General features: G+C 38.5%; 1 long non-coding RNA gene across 1 annotated transcript; it reads left to right on the top strand.

The window, feature by feature from the left end:
• The first annotated feature begins 890 nt into the window (after window positions 1-890).
• Window positions 891-13902, top strand: LOC115919408. The gene is made up of 2 exons (XR_004061833.1): window positions 891-1073; window positions 12080-13902. It is a non-coding gene; the product is annotated as an uncharacterized LOC115919408 (long non-coding RNA).
• The last annotated feature ends 6806 nt before the right edge of the window (window positions 13903-20708 follow it).

The raw sequence follows: 20708 nt of genomic DNA, 5'->3' as shown, positions 1-20708 counted from the left end.
AATAAATATTTATCTCTTATTTTAAACATCGCATGCTTTTTTTTTTAAAAGCTGTAAATTACTTGGTAATCACAAGAAGTTTCGATAGCTGTTGCAAGGCAAGTTCAGACTAGTCTCTGAAAAAATGCGCAGTGCTCCTCGTAATTGGCTGTAATGCGTGCCAGAACGAACCCAAACAAAGACGTGATCGTAATGAGAAAGAAATCATTAAAAACTATGAGAGCACAATTGGAAAGACAACTACTGCTCAAAATTACCATAATCAGATACATAACTTGGACAAAGAATTCAATGATCGCCCAAGAAATGCCACAGAATTTGTGATAATCGAGGAGTAACTGGGTAGATTTTTATCGCAAGGGGCCCGCTGCAAATACTCGATTCCTTTGTTATACTGCTTTTTACCGCAGAGGGCGGTATTTGGTTTCTAGCTTCGTTCAATTTAAACACGTGTAATTCGGATATCGCAGCAGCTAGGCCCTTCCGATAATGATTGTACCTATAGTAACTCCTTAAATATCACTATTTATGTCGCTTTTCTTGGACGACTATTGTATTCTTCCTCCAAGTTATGTATCTGCTTACGATAATTTTGAGGAGTTGTCTTTCCAATTGTGCTCTCGTAGTTTTTAATGATTTTTTTCTTGTTACAATCACGTCTTTGTTTGGGTTCGTTCTGGCACGCATTCCAGCTAACGAGGAGCACTGCGCATTTTTCCGAGACTAGTCTGAACTTGCCTTGCAACAGCTATCCGTATCGAAACTTCTTGTGATTACCAAGTAATTTTCAGCTTTTAAAAGAAGCATGCGGTGTTCAAAATCAAAGAAAAAATATCTATTTTGTCTTTTAAAAATTATTCGATCGGTATGTTGTAAAGAAGTTATTTTTAGAAAGTCGTTTTATTATTCAATCATGAATGTTTCTTTCAACCTGATTTATTAATCCTGCCGAGAGGCCCGGCCTGTACAGTAGCGAGCTGGCAACAAAACCCCATTGGGTGAACTGCTTTGCAACCCATATTTAAATTTATATAAGCAGTCGGATTGATTCAGGATGAGCTAGAATATGATTGGTAACAATTAAATACTTAAGTTTTAAGGTGGATTGATATTAGTGGTGTGCGAAACTGCAATTTCTTACATATTTCATTATTTTTTTCGGAACGTCGGTTCTCAAAAAACGAAACCGGGACCCGAGGGCAACGGTCGGGTCCCGGTGTGATCGACCGTACCGACTCAATCCTAGTCCGAATATTCGAGTATTTGCCTGTAAGCCTGGGAGTGTACTCGAGTACCTCATTACACGGTTATGCACAGCCTTAGTCGTAGTACAAAATAGTGAAAATCAGCTCCATGAATAAGCACATGACGTCTACAGAGCGTCGGCTTGTTGTTCTGATGTCATGTTCATATAGAGGCGTAGTCAGTCAAATTACAACATGGACACAGTCAGAGTACTAAACATGGTAAAGTGACATTATATTCATCATAATTATTTATCATCATCATCATCATCATTATTCTCCTCCTCACCGACCACCTCATACAAGTATAGTACCGTTAACTAACCTGCATTCAGACTACCAGCACTCATTGTGGAGCTATAAGAGTCTCCTATAGATATACCATAAGTAATTACATTTTTGTCTAGTCTGAACGTCCATAAGCTTTTTTTTTTAGCTTTTTGAGCATCATTTTGAATGAAATCTCATAGAACCTGGGTCCCGCTCTAGTCTGAGCGTTGTATATAACAAGCATCTTATAACTTATCGAGAGTGCGCACTGATGATTGCCCAGCTGTCATGTCAACTGACCTTTTTAAAATCAGTTTCTTTAAACGATGATGTTTTCTAGTCTGTATACTCCTTTCATTGACATTGATTCTTAATAACACATTTCTTTACATGAGTTTTTCATAATTCTACAGTAGTCTGAACAGGCTGTAAGTCTCATTATTGCTTATATCAGGAATGTGCTTATTTTGTAGCCATTGCAAACAGAGGCCTTTCTGTCAGTGGGTCCCACTGCTTTCATGTCCATCGTATCAGGAAATTTACTCTGCGCTAAAATTATGATGTAATTTGACACTAAATATATGCGTTTTAAAGCCTATGTACATTCAGTGTGTGTTACGGTGCGCCTAATCATTTTTCATATGGTTATACCAGCTGCCTAAATATGTATCACCTTTCAAATTTGGAAAGGATTCAGAAGATGGCATAGAAAGTAGGGCCCCTGCCGGTTTGCTATGAATTTGTAACCAAGTCAACCATTTTCTTGATTTTTTATCTTTATTTGTTATATGTACCTCTTTTGATTACTTGTTATACCCTGGTAGTTTATGTCTATGCCTCTTAATTTTTCTCCCCTTTTGTTTTATCTCTTTCTCCCTTCCTCTTCACTGTAGAAACATTTCCATCCCTATGCCTGTCTCTTTTTCTCAGTCTTAATTACCTCTCTCCTGTATATTTGTGTAATACCATTAACCTCTCGATCACCCATTCTTCTAGTCTCTCTCTCTCTCTCTGTGTGTGTCTATTTTGCTTGCTCTTGCCACACTGTATTCTACAAAAATATCTCTGTCACTATCTTTCTGTACCTTCAACACACACCCCCTCCTATCCCTCTCTTCCTTTCCCCCTCACAAGCTCATCTGTCAGTGATATAACAGCTGTAATGAGCGCATTAAGCTGGATGCACCCGCAGTGCTCATTAGCATGCTAGTCTACATCAGTAATGGCTTTAGCTGGGACTAAGCACTCAGCAAGCATTGATTGCAGGCCAAATTAATTTGGATATTGATTTAAGAGAGAGGTAGATGAGTAAGGGTATTGCCTGGCTCGCTGTCTAGTTCAGGCTCCACCTTAAAGCAAGTTTGATTGCGATGAGAGCTCGTATCCACCATCGGTATGCCTATTTTCTCTGTCTCACTGTGTAGACCTTGTAATAACTCACCCCACACATGCCCATCCATCCTACATCATCGTTGTTGTTGAGCTCTTCTCCCTACCCACCTCTCTCTGTACCAAGCATTCAAGTTCGTGTGTTGACCACTTCACCACCTGTGAGAGGTTTACCTTACTACTTCACTTGTAATTTCAGTGCTTTAAGTCATTTTGTGTGTGTGTGTGAACATATTTACCAATGTCTGTGCTGTAGATCTATTTGGACCATGGTTGCATCAGTATAAGACAGTAGATTGGCTTGACATAATGCTCTGGAGCTTGGTAGTACAGATTTCTGTAGGTTTGAAATTAACTCTGTCTCTGCTCTTATAATGTATGGCTGGGGGTCCATAAGATACATGAGTCATCAACCTACGTGCACCGCAATTACATGCAATGTGACAGGTATTGAAAAGTAAAGAGTATTGATAATATTATGGATGTTTCCCTGATTAATTTTTTTTGTGTGCATATTTCTTGTTATACTATTATTGGATTGATATTTGAGTGAAAATCACACCAGTCAGCTGAAAAATCAAGACATGAATTCATTGAAAAATTTAAATGTAGGTAGTTTTATGACACATTGATCTGGTTAACAAAATTTTATACAGGCTTCATTATTGACTAGAAAATATGCACTATTTGCATTTGTCTGTAGTAATTTTCGTCATTGATTCTGCTTTAAAAGATGCAGAGATGCCAACCGTTACGGTTTCGCCGTATTTGTTACGGTTTTAATGCTCTTGTTACGGCGTTACGGTAAACAATCAAAAGGTTACGGGCAAACGATAAACAAAAGTACAATATAGCGAATGCCGCCTTAACATAGCTTCCGTACACAGCGCTGCATGTCGCACGCATTTACTCATAAGTTCACTGAATTTGACTACACTGGATAGGCACTTTCGCGCACATGGTCCGTCCGCCGCCATCTTGTTTAATTCCAAAACAACACGGCCGCCGTTATTACTGTTTTGATACTAGTATGCTACGTGCGGTCGTGCCTTTTGGGGGGAGCATGGGGGTAGATGATCGTGCGTGCGGCGCCCGCAATACCCATTCATAGTATAGTAGCGAAGAGTTTGGTGATTCAGCGGGCGCATTGCAAGTGCGGTATACGGTGTGTTGTTGTTCATGAACGCCGGGCCTAGCGGCCTGGGCTGGTGTGTCTGTGGTACTGGTGAGTGTACGTGTGCGTGTGTAGGATACGAGTTCTGCCATTTGACTGTGGATTCAAATTTGCCATTCGACGCTTGAACGAGGTGTTTTCTTCCTGAATATTATCATGGATTCACTCAAAAGAGCGAGTACCGGAGGAGGAGATCCTTTGACTGGAAACAGATTTTTAAAAAATGTTTTTATGCACAGGTTCGAAATGCAGTAAGAGTGATTGGGTGTCTGTGTTGTGCGTGAAAATTATGCTGCGGTGGGTCTTGCGTTACGGAAAGACCCCCATTTGGTACGGTTACGGACAAATATGGTTAATGTTACTGACAGCCATCCTATAGGGTTGGCATCTCTGAAGATGTAGTATCAATGTAAACTAAACGAACTCCAACAACAACACTGCATTCAGGCTACCATCATTCATCATAAAGCTATAAGATTCTTGTATAATAACGTTTTTAGTAATTTAAAGTTTCCTAGTCTGAACGTAAGGTTAAGTTTTTGAAGTTTTAATATAATTTTGAAAGTACCGTATTTGCCGGCGTAAAGGCCGTAGTATTTTTGAAAGAGAAAATATAAAAAAGTCGGGGTGCGGCCTTTGCGGCGAAAAAGTAAAAAAAAAAAAAAAAAAAACGAAGTCAAAACCAGCACAAATTTGCACATATGGGACTTCGAATGGTACAATAACTATACCACTATGGTACAGGACATTTCCACACATCTTACCGACAATTTTATCTTGCATTGTTGACATGAAGACGAAAATAACTTCCTTAAACAACATTTTCCGATATATCTTGATCTAAGTTCGTGCCAATGCATTGCAAAAGTAAAGGAAGGGACCGTTTAACGGAGCTGCAGCGAAGCATCCATCCGAAGTCGCCATTTTGTTTTCCATTTCATGCAATTTCGCATTACACCGTACATTGTGGTAGGGGTATATCGGACACCAAATCTGCCTGCGATCACTTTTTGAGCTAAACTTCCGGTAAATTATAAGAATATTAATGAATTTGGTATCAGTTTAAACAAAATATAGTGTTTTACGAGAAAATTACGATTATTTTGTTTTGTCTGTTTGTTTGTTTGTTTTTCGTTTTTTCCCTCTTTGAAATGTCAAAGTTGGGGTGCGGCCTATGCGGCGCTGCGGCCTTATCGCCGGCAAATACGGTATAAGTTCTTATTCAGTGAAACTTGGGACTAAAGGGTTATCAAGTATCCCCAATCATTTGAGGAGAATTTCAGGTCACAAATTCAAGGTCAAAGGTTATTTCAGGTCAACAAACTTAGACTATGTTGTGGCATCATTAAAAATATAATTTTGAAAGTATAAGTTCTTATTCAATGAGACTCAGACTATATTGGTTATCAAGTATCCCCGATCATGCGGGAAGAATTTCAGGTCACAAAGTCAAGATCAAAGGTCATTTACGGTCAACAAACTTTGACTTTGTTGTGGCATCAGGTTAAAATTGTGAATTTTTATCATAATTTTGAAAGTATACATTCCTATTCCATGAAACTTGAACATAAGGGTTATCAAGTATCACCAATCATGTGATTAGTCTTTAGAGTGACAAAGTCAAGGTCAAATGTCATTTCAGGTCTGCAAACTTAGACTTTGTTGTGACATCAACATCAATATTTTGAATTTTTAGCATAATTTCTAAAGTGTTTGTTCAAATTCCATGAAACTTGTACCCGAGGGTTATCAAGTACCAAAAATCATATGACTCAAATTCCAGGTCACATCGTCAAGGTCAAAGGTCGTTTTAGGTCAGAAGATTTGAATTACGTTTTCACAACTTAATATGAGAATTAGTAAATCCATTTTTGTTATTTGTTCATATTTCATTAAAGTTATCAATCTTGAATTGATCCAAATAATAGTAAATATTTCTTCTAATAATTCTTAGTCAATATTCACTTCAAAATGCTGATTATATTCAGAGGATTTCATTTTGGGGGGCCTGTTAATGGGCCATCCTGCCCAGAAATAATGTCCCAACCTCAATTTTTCATCATATCGAATTGCGTGATGCAGGCGAGACTGTCGGGAAAATGTACTGAGCGGCCATTTTGAAGAAAAAAAAGGACCTCCTCCTTCCTATTTTTCAAAAAGGCAGGTCGCTAAACATGTTTTGTTTTTTATTTGGCCTTATACAGCGTTTCCTTATCCTACTTCTGGATTGACTTTTTGTGTTTGAACAGGTTATTAAGCTTCTACCAACGTAAACAATTAGTAGGTTTGTAGAAGCCTAAATTACATGTTTCAGATCAGTGAAGGTTTTTAGCAAAATCATATTAGAAATAAGGAAGTTATGAATTTTTGAAGTTGCAATCAGATAAACACCAATTGGCAACTCCGACATATCTAGCAAGATTCCATCCCATCTGCTTGGCAATAAAAAGTTAATGAATTCTGATTTTCTCTGAAGGAAATCTTCAATTATACATGTACCGGTATGTGAATCCTTGATATAATCATTTTTAATATATTTTTAGATAACCCCTGAATGAAGCAAATCTATACCAACATAAATCCCTATTAAAGATAAAGACCAGTTATGGTCATGCGATTCCATTGTGAAAGAAACGTGGAATTGATCAGAAAAAGGTTGATCATCTAGCATATAAATATTGGTGTGTACTGCAAGGTTCTGGAATCATCAAAATGATAAGAAATGTGGCCCAGTCTTGAAAAAGTTACAAGCACTGTACACAGAAAGAATAAACTGAACTGAACTGAAAGATATATATGGCACTACCCCCGCACATGCGCGACACATGCATTATATCTATCAGGTCTCAATCGATATAATAATTTACCAAATGTATCAATTAGTAGGCGGTTTCTCTGCAAAATTTGTATGATCACGTATTAGTTAAAACATATTCTTTCACATGAGTGGTAATAAGAGCTTCCATTTCATTTTTTGAGAGGGGGGCGTTTCCAAAACTGGTCTTTACCTTTAAAGGGATCCTGTAACCTTGTCTTAGATCCTTTAAAAAAATCCATGATTTAGCTCACGCTGCAATGATAATTATAAACCTTTAGGTCAGTCAGGAACTCCATGACTTTTACAAGCCGATCACCTGTCTGATTATCAAGATATTTATGATTGAAAATCGAAATCAAATCTTTGCATTTGCCGAACGGTTTTCATAACACTACAGTCTACTTCTTGACTATTTTGAAGCGCAATTTTGTTAGGGCTTCAATGTAACACCATATCACAGACACTGATAACTTGTAGGGCCGTGCATCTCAGATTTAACATTGTTAAATGATCCCTTTAAAGCAAATGAAAACTTAGGAAATAATAGGTACAGAGCAAAGAGGAAAGCAACTCATATGATATGTCATGGTATTGTGGCAATATGGGTTTCATTGATTAGGACTACAAAATTTTAGAGTTGTTTGGCTGTAATTGTACTTGCCGTCTCATGATACTCCTCGCATTGAGCCGCACCATGCTTCGCAAGCTATCTATAAATTACATATGTCAATGGATTTAATTTCCTTGCTCCTGACTGTGTCATTTATCAAATACACCTGCTTAGACCCTGACCCAAACCTATCTCTGGGTGCCCAGAGACCTATCTCGGCACCATTTTATTATAGTATACCAGAGATCACTTTTTATTGAAACCTATCTTGTACCATCTCCCGATTTTCCCAGTGTCTACACAGAACAAATTCTTTGTATAACTATCCCGAAAGACTTATACCGTTTCGGGATAGTTATAAGATGAAATTATGTGTGTGGACGCTTACTAACGATACGTCGTATAACGAAACGTCATATAACGAAAAGCGGTCTGGGCATCATTTCGAACTAGAACTCCATAAAGAATCACGGAATGTGTTGTGTGTGGAAGTAACTATTATAACTAGTCGAACTACAAGGGTATAACTGGGCAGTGCGCGAAAGGAGTCCTGACCTCTCATTTCCGCTTCCGTTTCATGACCGCAGTAGCAAACTGCGCACCTATACGACGTTTCGCTGTAGAGTTTCGGGATTACTTTCTTTTGTGTGTGGTTGCTCTGGAATTTATACAATGATTCTGTATACAACGTTTCTTGTGTGTGGACGCCCTGGAATTTATACGATGATTCTTTATTCAACGTTTCTTGATAGAGTTTTGGGATAATTTTGTGTGTGTGTGGACACACTGTTAGTCTTACAGTCTCTGGCGTCCCGAGGTGGTTTTGGATTTGGTGTAAATGGTAACCTACCCCAAATCTTCCTGGGTTTGAGTGTAGCATGTAGTCTCCAGGCACAAACCCTTGAAAGGTGTAACATATAACACAGCCATGATTATAACAGTGAGGGTGAGACTGTACAAAGTAGACAGCTTGTGCCATTTGACCTAATTAGAGACTTACGGTACAAGTTAGGCAATGCTCTATTGAATCTTGTTAACAGTGACACAGAGTCTCTGCCTCTGCGTACAGACTGGCATGCACATGTTGAGATAACATTACGTTGGGGTTCCTACAGCACTGCAAGTAGAAACTAGAAATGCAATCGTGTCACAACGATGTGCGTGCAATGACGCCATATGTTTCTACGTGTCAAACGAAAGAGCTTCTGTCGGACTATCCAGAGCAATTTGTACGAAGTCTGTAGCTTCTGTTATATTGGAGATAGGTATGGCGAAAGAAAGGCCTCAACAGTGACCTTGATGGGATGGTAGTGACTATGCCTACGAAGTTTGAAAGAAATTGGGATAGGGGAAAGGACGTAGCAAGGGCTCGCAAGCACTGCGTGCAAAAACCAAGGGGATATGGTGCATGTTCGTCATTGCAATAAAGATCTATCTGGGGGTCAAAAGCATGAACCCGATATGCCCCATAGACAATGCGTGTAATGCATGAGCGGAAAACGTACAGGATCTGTATTATGACCAGAGTTAAATTGTTTTTTCTCTCTCTCTTTATGTCTCTTTATGGGCCGTATTTGGTATCGTTAGAAAGAGAATTTCATGATTGTTATTGTAAATCACTCTCTTTTTTTCTATGATAATCCTATCGAAACACGTGATGTAAAATAGATTTATAGGACAAAATGGCGTCTTAAATGGCCCCATTGACCAATTTTAAAAATCTGGCCAAGAGGTGCCCTGCGTATTGGAACTCGGCATGTCACTGCAAATTTTCAAGGAAAAAAAAGGACGTTTAAGGGGCGAAAAGCAGTCTGAAAAAATGACGTTATAGCCGATACGTGTTAGATTCGGGCGGAAACTCGGCGGAATTCGTGTAGTGACCTTTGTTCAAATGCGATTTATTCACAATTTTCTGTGTGAACATATACTATACTTGGTATCATTCGAAAGTGCTCTTCATTGCGGTCAGTTTGACACCATTGTTATCTTCGCGCAATGTATTCCCAACATTAAACGCGCTATTACGTAATGCATAGTAAATTCATCATTTTTGGCGATAACTTTGCGCTGACATATTCGAATTTTATGAAACTTGGCAAACAGTTGTCACGTATAAGGATACATATATCCGCCAAGTTTCATTGATATAGGCATAAAGATTGCCATTTAGAGCAAGATGAAGTTATTTTGGAATTTTCTCGAAAATGGCAAATTTGGAGGGCATTTTTCTCAAATTTAGTCAGTGTTAGGGTACATAATTTTGTATATGGCTGGAAAGGGCATATCTTCAAGTATCTAAATCCAAAAAAGGGTACGGGTTTGCCAAGCCATTATGGAGATACGGCCACAGAAAGAAAGCCAATTCCCAGAACTTTAGAGGGCGCTATTTATGTTTTGCATAGTCATTGGAGCATGAAATTTGGCATGGCTATGTGCAATTATGAGATAAGGATAATGTGAGATTTAAACACGAAACGGAATTTATATGAGAAAGTTATGGCACTTTCAGATTTTTAGGGGTCCATTTTTCAAAAATTTGAGAGATTTTTGACGGAGTCAGTTTCAGATTTGAATTTTGAGTACGAAGATGGCATTTTGAAGGTCAAGTCATACGTCGCAGATGAAAGAACATCTCTTAGACTATCTAGAGGAATTTGTTAGAAGTTTGTAGGATCTAGGATAGTGGAGATGGGAAGGAAGAAAGAAAGGCCTTAAAATGGACCAGAAACTGACAAAATGGCGCCTGGACGGTTATGCATGAGTGATTTTTAAAATCGAAGAATGTAGTGACCTGGATGAGATGCTAGAGACTATGCCTAAGAAATTTGAAAGGAAAAGGACTTGAGAAAAGCACTTAACTAGGAATCACAAGCACTATGTGCAAAACGAATGGGATTTTTGGACGATAAGGAAAACAAGGAGGAGAATATTAATGGGGCAGAATGTGAATGAAAACAAGGCAATGACGAAGGTCGTCATTGCAAACAGCATGTAAACCTGCCTCGGGTAGCTCTTGGCAAGGCAGTGCAACAAGGGGGACCATTTTTGGGCCTGTCTCTGGTAAAGATGAAGTTGAGTTCTGGTCATGCGATAGCAATGTGAAAGAAACGGTGTGGAATCGACCAGAAAAGGTTGATCATCTAACATATAAGAATTTGTGTGTATTGCAAGGTAAAAAAAATGGCTTAAAAGTCCTACCCTGGAGTTTTACGATGTTACATGACATGTTTAGAATATGAAGGCATTTGAAGAGCAATGCTTTTCAGGGAACATGTCTTATCTGATGTTCTTCCACACTTGCATAATAAGAATGATAACGCTCACAAATTAGTTTTCACCTCTTCCCAGAACTCAACCTTCTCTTAAGTCTTGGGTAACAGGTGTCATAGGCTCACTGTAGCAAGCATTTTGGTGCATTCTGCTCAGTGAAGCAGTACCATCTTATCCCAAAATAAAACAAATACAGAAAATCACAAAATTATTTTTCCCGCCAAAATATAGCATTTACCCTATGATTACATTTGATTATTAATGTCATTTCTGATTTGTTCCCGTCACATGTATATTTTCGTCTTACTTCTAATCATCAGGTCTGGTGGTCATGTAATACCTGACCTTCTGTGAAAAAATGCCCCTTTCATCACAAAATATCAGGGTTAATGTTTGTGTAATAAACCCCTCTACAAATGGTCTGGTCCAGTTTATGCGTAATTTTGTGAATACCCAAAGCAAGTCTTTGAAATGTTGCGTCCTTTAGCGACCACTCAACTGGACGTGATGACCCGATGATTTGAAGTCAGCCATATTTTCTGTGCAGCTGAATATATGTATAGAAGTTGCTTTTATTATTACAAACAAAAGTTACTAGGTGAAGTGATATATTAAGAAGTCATCCTTTATGTTAAAAATTATTTTTAATCTTGCCTCCCTCTGCATAACAACAATGTGTGTATATATTTGTAAGTGTCTGTCAGTTATTTGATTTATAGCCTATATGTTTTCTGGTTGTCCATCTCGTACATCCTTATGACTGTACGTCCCGTTCTCGTGATTGCATTATCTCAAGAACCGATTGATGGATTTCTGCCAAACTTAGGTCATGTATGTATCGTACAGAACCAATGAACTGAATAGATTTTGGAGTCACAAGGTCAAAGGTCACAGGGCTCATTATCTATGCAAAAATAGCTTGTGATCGCATTATTGTGAGAACCAATAGACAGATTACTACCAAACTCAAGACATGTATAGTATCTTGCAGAGCCAATGGACTGATTAGATTTTAGGGTCATCAGGTCAAAGGTCATGGGGCTCATTATGTATGCCTTTAAATAGCTTGTGAATGCATTATCATTAAAACCGACACATGGATTACTATCAAACTTGAATTTTAAAAATTGCTTCCGTTTTGGTTTGTAAAATTGCTCTATGGGGGAGGCATCATTTTCGACTGCGCACAGTCGAAGTTCCATCTAGTTGTTTCATGATTTGACATGGTTGGTCTCTATACCTAAACATAACATAGCTTCTTCCATCTAGATGTAACAAGTCTTCTTTTCTCTTTTTATTTGTAGATTCCCATCTTCTGATTATTTGGGTGACTGGATGCTTTTTGATAACAAGGTAAGAGCACATAGAACTACATACATGTATATATATACTGTGATGACCCCATTCACTTATATGCTTCCTCTGTAGCTTGAGATGGTGTCTTCTTATGTCACAACCAATACAATAGTTTATGTCCTTCTTGTCTTTCATTAATTGTTGGAGGATTTCTTCTGTTTCCAGAACATTTTTGTTTGTCAAGTCTCTTCCCCCTCTTCTTTATTTTTTGTTTAGCTGTGTAGGGGCATTTCTAGGTATTACTGCACACATGATTGATTTGGGGCAGCCATCATACCTGCCAACCACTCCGATTTAGGCGGAGTTACTCCGCTTTTTTCATACCCACTCCGAATTCCGATTGCATGCCTCAAAACTCCGATTTTTTGTAATTTTAAAATATTTTTAAAACAAACGACTGTTGCATAAGACTAAAGCATAACACAGCACTGATAACCAGATCACGCCTTACGGGGAAACGATAAACATAAGTACTTTATATAGCGAATGCCGCCTTATCACATAGCCTCCGCACACAGCGCTGCATGTCGCACGCATTCACTCATAGGTTCACTGAATTTGACTACACTGGATAGACACTTTCGCGCACATGGTCCGTCCGCCGCCATCTTGTTTAATTCCAAAACAACACGGCCGCTACGTATGCTACGTGCGTTCGTGCCTTTTGAGGGGAGCATGGGGGTAGATGATCGTGCGCATGGCGCCCGCAATATAGTAGCGAAGACTTCGGTGATTCAGCGGGCGCATTGCAAGTGCAGTGCGGTATACGATGTGTTGTTGTTCATGAACGCCGGGCCTAGCGGCCTGGGCTGTATGGTGTGTCTGTGGTACTGGTGAGTGTACGTGTGCGTGTGTAGAATACGAGCTCTGCCATTTGACTGTGGATTCGAATTTGCCATTCGACGCTTGAACAAGGTGTTTTCTTCCTGAATATTATCATGGATTCACTCAAAAGAGCGAGTACCCGAGAAGGAGATCCTTTGACTGGAAACAGATTTTTAAAAACGTTTTTATGCACATCTTTATTTTGGACTTGAATATGGTAGGTTCGAAATTCAGTAAGAGTGATTGGGTGTTTGTGTACGTTTTGCGCGAAAATTATGCTGCGGTGTCTTGCGTTACGGAAAGACCCCCATTTGTTACGGACAAATATGGTAAATGTTACTGACAGCCATCCTATAGGGTTGGCATCTCTGCCCCCCCCCCCAATCTACGGGCTACTACCCCAATCCTTCGGTGGTTCGCGACCTCGTAGTCCATCCAGAAAAATTTACTCCTAATTTCTCTTGTCTCAGGTTGGCAGGTATGAGCCATGTGTTTGATTGTATTATAGCAATGATGTCAATTATGCTACAGACAGAAAATCTAAATTTTTAATAAAAGCTTGCTGTCCGTTGGAACATTAATGCCACAATTTGAATATTCACTAAGGCTGCAACGATTTCTCGAATACTCGAGTACTCGCACTGTTGACAACTACTCGAATACACGGTTGCCATTTTTTTCTTCTCCACATGGCACTGTGCCGGCGGGCCGAAGCTCTCCCGTGCCCGGAGAAGCACCGGCAGGGTACCGTGAGTAAAATGTCCAGATTTCTGTTTGAACTTGGAGGACAATTTGTCTGTCATCTTTAGTTTTAAAAACAACATTGTTACTATTATTTGTGAGAAGTTCACAAGCACAAATCAACGCCTTCAATTGCAACTCGCAGTAAAATAGCATGGTTTTCGTAGCCGTATTATGCTTCCTACAACATCGGCAAAAAAAAAAAGTGATTACAAAAATGATTTTAAAAAAAATATTAATTTTTTTTTTTTTTTAAATTTTTTTTTTAGTCTCGATAAATTATGCCCTTCACAAAGCACTTTGCCGGCCGAAGCTCTCCCGTGTCTTCAGCTCACTCACCTGTATCATGCAGCTCACTTACACGGGGGCAGATTTGGTATCCTACCACGATGTGCGGTGTAATATGGAATTGCGATTTTAACCTGCGCAGTTGCGTTGTGTGGCGTGGCAGCTAGCTTCGTAAGAAACGATCATTCACGTCCCTTCTTTTACTTTTTGGCAATATGGTACAGATTTAGATCTAAATGAAATCTACCGGCAGATTTTATTAGAAAAATAAGTTATGCAGTTTATTTTCGTCTTCATATCAACAATGCAACATAAAATTGTCGGTAAGTTGTGTGGTGTTATTCTAGAAATGTCCTGTACCATTGTATAGTCATTGTAGTCCCATATGTTCAAATGGACGTGCTGTTTTGACTGCTGGATTTTGTTGTTGTTGTGCAAAGGTCTAACTTAGTTCACAAGCACTTCAACTAGCCTCGTAATAAAATGAAAGTATTTCCGAACTCTGACATAAGACGGGATCTGATCTGGTTTTAACAAAAAAACAAAAAAAAAGCAAAAAGAATTTCCTGATTTTTTTTTCTTCCTGATTTTTTTTTTTTTTGATTTTAAATTTATTTAATTTTTTTTTTTTTTTTTTTGTCTTAAAAATAGGGGTGCGCCTTTTACACAGGTGCGCCTTATACACAGAGATTTACGGTAGTACTAAATTTGAAAAAATGTTTGATGCACTATTCCTAATACAATCCCCATATAAAGTTACACTGAAATTTTGCCGGTAATTTAATAAATGTGAAACTGGTGCCTGGCCTCCGAAATTCCCCACAGTGGAAGAGCGACTTGGAGCATGGAACTTCAAAGCCATGTGGAAGCTTACGCATCCCATTTTTACACTTTAGAACTCACGCATGCGTTTGAATAAATTACGAGAGTTTGGACTCCTTCTCTATCACCTCCCTGGTGCTACCAAACACTTCAAGCACTGTTGAACATAATTTCTTAACATTGTTCAGTAAGTAATATGTCACGATTTGGTGCATCTACTACAATTTCTCATTTTTAATTGAGGGCTGAACTGTGGCATCATGTGACATTATGTGGCTCCAGTAGATATCCAGATTCCAGTTTAACCTCTGACAAGCTTCAAAATAAAATTCCTACAAATTTTCTGAACAGCAGGATCATTAACGCTCTGCGTAGAAAATAAGGGTGAAGATGACACAACTCGCATCAAATCCCTACTCTGTCAGTGGTGTATGTCATAGGAAAATTGCAATTTGCTTGGATGGAAATGCAACACTATAATACATTATAGAGTTATCCTGTCCCAAAGCCTTTCTGTCATTGACAAGATATCCTTTGTTTATTTCTAACTTCCTTTAATGGCAACTAAGGCACAATGCTAAAGTTTAAAGGGAAATTTCACCCTGATAGTAATTTGGTTAGGAAGGGTAATCCAACCTTCGCAATAGTCCATTGGTGTCGAAGCAGAAAATAATAATTGGAAAAACAGAATGGTGAAAGTTTGAAAGATATCTTAACAATAACAATTTTAAGAAATGTTTTAATATAGGGTCTCTAAATCTGTGTAAATTTTAAATGTGCAATTCTGTTTTTCTCCTAGGTGACTTTTCCTTGGGGCAATATTCAAGATATAATATGGATAGCATATTATTATAGTTCCTCCAAAAGGAAATTATCTCCCTGAGTAATACTGAGTAGAATAAAATACTGCTCAAGTACATTTTTCGTTAATTTGAGACTTGGAACAAAGGTGAGAAATGTCCTCCACTTACACGTCAACTAAAATGACATTACCATTAAGGACATATTACCAAATTATTCCATCTTTCGAAATCCATAAAGCTCTTATTCTTTGCCCGATTTTGTTCAAACATAAATTGGCAACTCTGTGACGTACATGTACCTTCAAACATATCTCCCAGTTGCTTTGTACTGAAACTTTTATGAATTTTATTTTTCTTGGTTGTTGATGAAGAAATTTTATGAAGGAGTTGTGTAAAAATGCTTATGCAATAGTTGTATCTTTAATGTATGTATTCAAATGAAATGTCTTTAGAGCTTTATGTACCAGTAATACATGGACAGACCATAGACAGAAGCAAATTACCAAACCTTGAATGTAAATTAGACCCGAGTTGGTACGGTTGGTCATACCAAATCCCGACCGTCGCTGTTGGGTCCCGGTTTTGTTTTTTGGAAACCGATGCTCCGATAAAAATAATTAAATATGTAAGAAATTGCGGTATTGCACACAACTAAAATGTATCCATCTTAAAACTCTTTATTTAATTTTTACCAATCATATTCTAGCTCATCCTGAATCGATTCGAACTGCCGATATAAATATGGGTTGCAAAGCAGTTCGCGGCATGGGGTTGTTGTTGCCAGCAAAGCTTACAGTACTAGCCGGGTCTCGGCAGGATGAATTAATCAGGTTAAAAAAATATTAATGTTAGAATGATAAAACAGCTTTCTAAAAAATTCTTCTTTACAACCTACCGATCGAGTAATTTTTAAAACGCAAAATAATTATTTTTCTTTTATTTCAAACTCTGCATGCTTCTTTTAAAAGCTGAAAATTACTCGCTACGCCTGTACAGTGCCAAATTATATCACATGACCATAAAAATTTGTTCATATCAATAGTAAAATAGATTCATTGTATTTGGACCATAGCATTTTCCTGCAATTTTATCATACAAATAATGCACTGTTGCGAGTGTATAAGCGCAAGGCCAGTGCACAAAGTTTAGTCAGTTCACATACATGTAGGTGATAACGCATGCGCCCGCAGGGCAAGTGCGTTATCGCACTGACTAAACTGAGTGCACTGGAACTGCGCTAACACACGAGCGAAACAGTGCATTATTTGTTTTATAAGACGGGTCGGCAATACTTTCTTACAATATAGTCTAGATCTAGAGTATAGATAGATATCAGATCTAGATCTAGAATATTCTAGATCTAGATATTGATATTGAAAATTATGCACAAACTAAATTTGGCTGAATTACGCGGAAGCTATACCGGGGCGGGGGGGGGGGGGACCGTAAATCTCCGTGTATAAGGCGCACTTTTTTGCCGCCGAAAAAATTTGAAAGTCGGGGGTGCGTCTTATACACAGGTACAGAAAAAAAAGTTTTTTTTTTTGTTGTTTTTTTGTTGTTGTTGTTTTGTTTCGATTTATGGCGCTATGCCTGGCAATGTCTCCTAGCTCAGTAATTAGTGTGTTGACACACCACTCGGAAACTACAACACTCAAAATTGTCTGTCATCTTGGTTTGAAAGTAATCTTTCTAATATATCTCAATATGTAGTTTATAATAATAATTCCTCAATTTTTTTTCTATAAGAAATGGTGTACCACAAGGTTCTATCCTAGGTACTCCATTGTCAGAAATTTAGAGGATGCTATTCATAACATGCATGACTATTGATGTTTGACATAGAACACAGTGCTTCTGCTAGGTGATGTGATGAGGCTGGTGTGGGACACTTGGTATCATGAAGCCTTAGACTATTATTTTTATTTATGACAAGTTCACAACTTCAACTGCACCTCGATGTAAAATGAAGGTCCTTCCCCGCGTGGGTTTTCGGCAACAAAACAACAAAAACAACAAAACAAAAACAATTTTTTTTTTTCTTCTTTTTTTTCTTCTTTCTCCTCCCCAAAATAGGGGTGCGCCTTATACACAGGTGTGCCTTATACATGGAGAGTTAGGGTATTGAGCGTGTGTCATCAATTTTTGATGGGAGATGTTTTGCACGATGGGAAGAACTAATACACGCCCACGTGATGTCAATTGACCAATCGATTGCTTACATTCTAGAACCCGTCTTATAATCTAATTTAACCCTAAAAAGGTCGGGCTATTTGAGGTCTTAATACGGCCGGGGTTTCAGGGAGGGGAGAGGGGATCTTTGTCCCTCCTTCGAACATAAGGATGACTCAAAATCGCTGCCACTGCCAGGGGATACCTTCGCATTGCTCTGCAATACAGATTGCGATATTTCTAGTTTTCATGGAAAAAGGTTGGGAAATTCAAAAATGGTTGGGAGAATTTACTGTTAATCACTGTTAGAGGGTGTCGACCAGTGATGTCTTCTTAGAAAACCATTAATATCTTTTGTGGTTTGAGAATTTTTCAAGGATTTTTTGCATGTTAGACGGCTAGAACAGTAGAAGGAAGATGATAAGTAACATTTAATACCAAATTCACACAATTTTTTAACCAACCTTCAACAATATTACTGAGTCACTGGGCTACGTAGGATTTTACATTTTAAAAGATCTGTTGTACGTACTGAAGGTGTATACCGCTTTTATAATATACATCATGCACATCGATACATTATACAGAGAAAATTGAATTATAATGAGTTATTTGTAGTCACAAGAAAAGTGTAAGGACGTCTCATTTTGTCTTCCCTGAAAATTTCTCAATTACGGTAATGTTTGTGTTTCATTCAAACTGAACTGAAATACTCCTGCCAAACATAGATTGAGAAGTACGGTTTGTGTAGACAAATTTCCATTTGATGCGAAGGAATGGTGTAATACCAGCATGTAAGGATATTATTGCATTGCTCTCTAGATATAAGAATAACAATCAATAGTAGAAAAGCACTCTTGCTTGGTCAGTCTAAGAGTAATGGAATATTGCCTTAACATTTGATCTATTTATCAAGTAATTCTGATGGGACAGTTAGTGAAACTTTATTTAAAGCAACCTGTAATGCAAAGATCTATTTCATAAGGCACTAGTTGGTAGACCAATTTCTAATATAATTGCTTCCTGTTAAAAGATAAAAATTGTACATTTTATGCCTCTACCACTGAAGTTGGTGCTGGAGTCATTATGTTTTTGGGTAGTCCAAAAGTCTGTCCGTCCATCTGTCTGTCCATATGTACGTCCCAATTTTTTGTTGTCGGTCCAGAATTTTGTTACTGCTATAACTTGAGAACTATTAAACAGACTTTAACCAAAACCTGGATTAAGTATATATATGTATGTAAGTATGTAAGAATAAACTGATTAGATTTTTGTGGTGAAAGAGGTCAAAGGTCAAAGGTCAAAGGTTGCAGGGCCATATAAGTGTTTAAAGTACCAGAAAATATCTTGTTACCATAATAATCATTTAAAGCCCTATTGCACTACTTGTAGCTACTTGCTCCCTCTATAGAAAACAATGCCTAAGTGGTGCTCGTTGGTCCCCCATGATCCTCTTTTTCTTATGTTATTTGAGAGCTGAGTTGATAAGATCCACCTGTCAGTGACTAGCAGGGTGGTCTTATCCTTCCTGGCCAAACTAGTGCAGACAGGCTTAAGCAGTTAAGACCAAACTTGAATGGAGTATGTACAAACATATTGGGGCATTCTTTGTGGAAGAGATCAAAGATAAATGATTACAGTGTCATGAATGTGTTAAACATCCCAGAAAAAAAAATCATTCCTGTGATGCGTAATGATTTGAAAAAATTTCAACCCAACTGAGCTCAAGTATTTTTGAGCGTTTCATATCGCTAATTCTGCCTTCAAAATTAAGCATAAACGTACCCTTAAGGCTCGGTCACACAGAAGGGACGCATGGGGGACACACGGCCAGCGCATTGGAAATTTGCAATTTGGACCAGTATGTTGTCGTTCGCTAGGCGTGCGTCATCATTCCTTACTTGTTCGTCGAGCGCGCTGGACCCACGCTATGCATTCGTCGTCATTCGCTGTGTGCGTCAGGATTTTTTGAGCATGCTCAAAAGTGTGCGCGGAGCTCGACGCATGAATGTACACGCCCAAGGCACGCCAGACATTCTTGGAGCGCGCTAGACCAGTGCCAGACATACGCAGAGCACACACCCTGTATACGCACAGCGCGCTAGCTACACGCTGTGCATTTTGTTTCAGCTCGCTAGCTTTTCCAAAATCATGACAAAAGTTAGGCACACAGCCTTTTCCCATTTCCAATGTGCGGGCCGTGCTTCGTCTATGTGTGACCACCTCTGTTGAGAACGTGGTGCATGCATAGACCATTCGTCCAGCGCTTTAGCAACAGGCTGTGCATTCGTGGAAGTTGTTATTATGTGCGCTCTGTGTACGGTCTGTATGTGCACTGCATGCTCCCTGTATGCGCTCAGCGCGCTAGCAACACGCTATGCATTAGGTGTCAGCTCGCTGTAACTTCGACAAAAGTTGGGCTCATGACAACGCACTGGCCAAAATTGCAAATTTCCAATGCGCTGGCCGTGCGTTCCCCATGCGTCCCCTCTGTGTGACCGGGCCTTCAATGGCACAACAGCATGTTCTTCTTATAAACCCATGACAAAAGAGCATAACATCACAAAGCACCATGCACTTAAGTGTGCAAGGAGACACTAGTAACCAATCAGAATGGACATTTCTGCATGAACGATCTTCACTCAAGTACTACATCCTGGATACAATGTACTTTCTTTACAACAATCCCATCATAAAACAGCACAGCTTTAGTAGTTCATCTTATTTACAGAGTTTGAAACATCTTCATTTTATAAGCAAAATTTGATTTTTTTCAGTTTTTAATTAAGGTGATTATTTAATATAAACACTATTTTATTTCACCATCATTTTGTCCAACGGTTTATGCAATGGTACTGTAGATATTACGATATTGATTCCATGACAATATGTAAAGTGATTACGCTCTATTAAAGGTATTACAAAG

This window comes from Strongylocentrotus purpuratus, unplaced genomic scaffold (genome assembly GCF_000002235.5).
Source record: "Strongylocentrotus purpuratus isolate Spur 01 unplaced genomic scaffold, Spur_5.0 spur5_scaffold_6, whole genome shotgun sequence".
Lineage (NCBI taxonomy): Eukaryota > Metazoa > Echinodermata > Echinoidea > Camarodonta > Strongylocentrotidae > Strongylocentrotus > Strongylocentrotus purpuratus.
The sequence above is the reverse complement of the archived record's forward strand: the minus strand, read 5'-3'. Positions and strand labels throughout refer to the sequence as shown.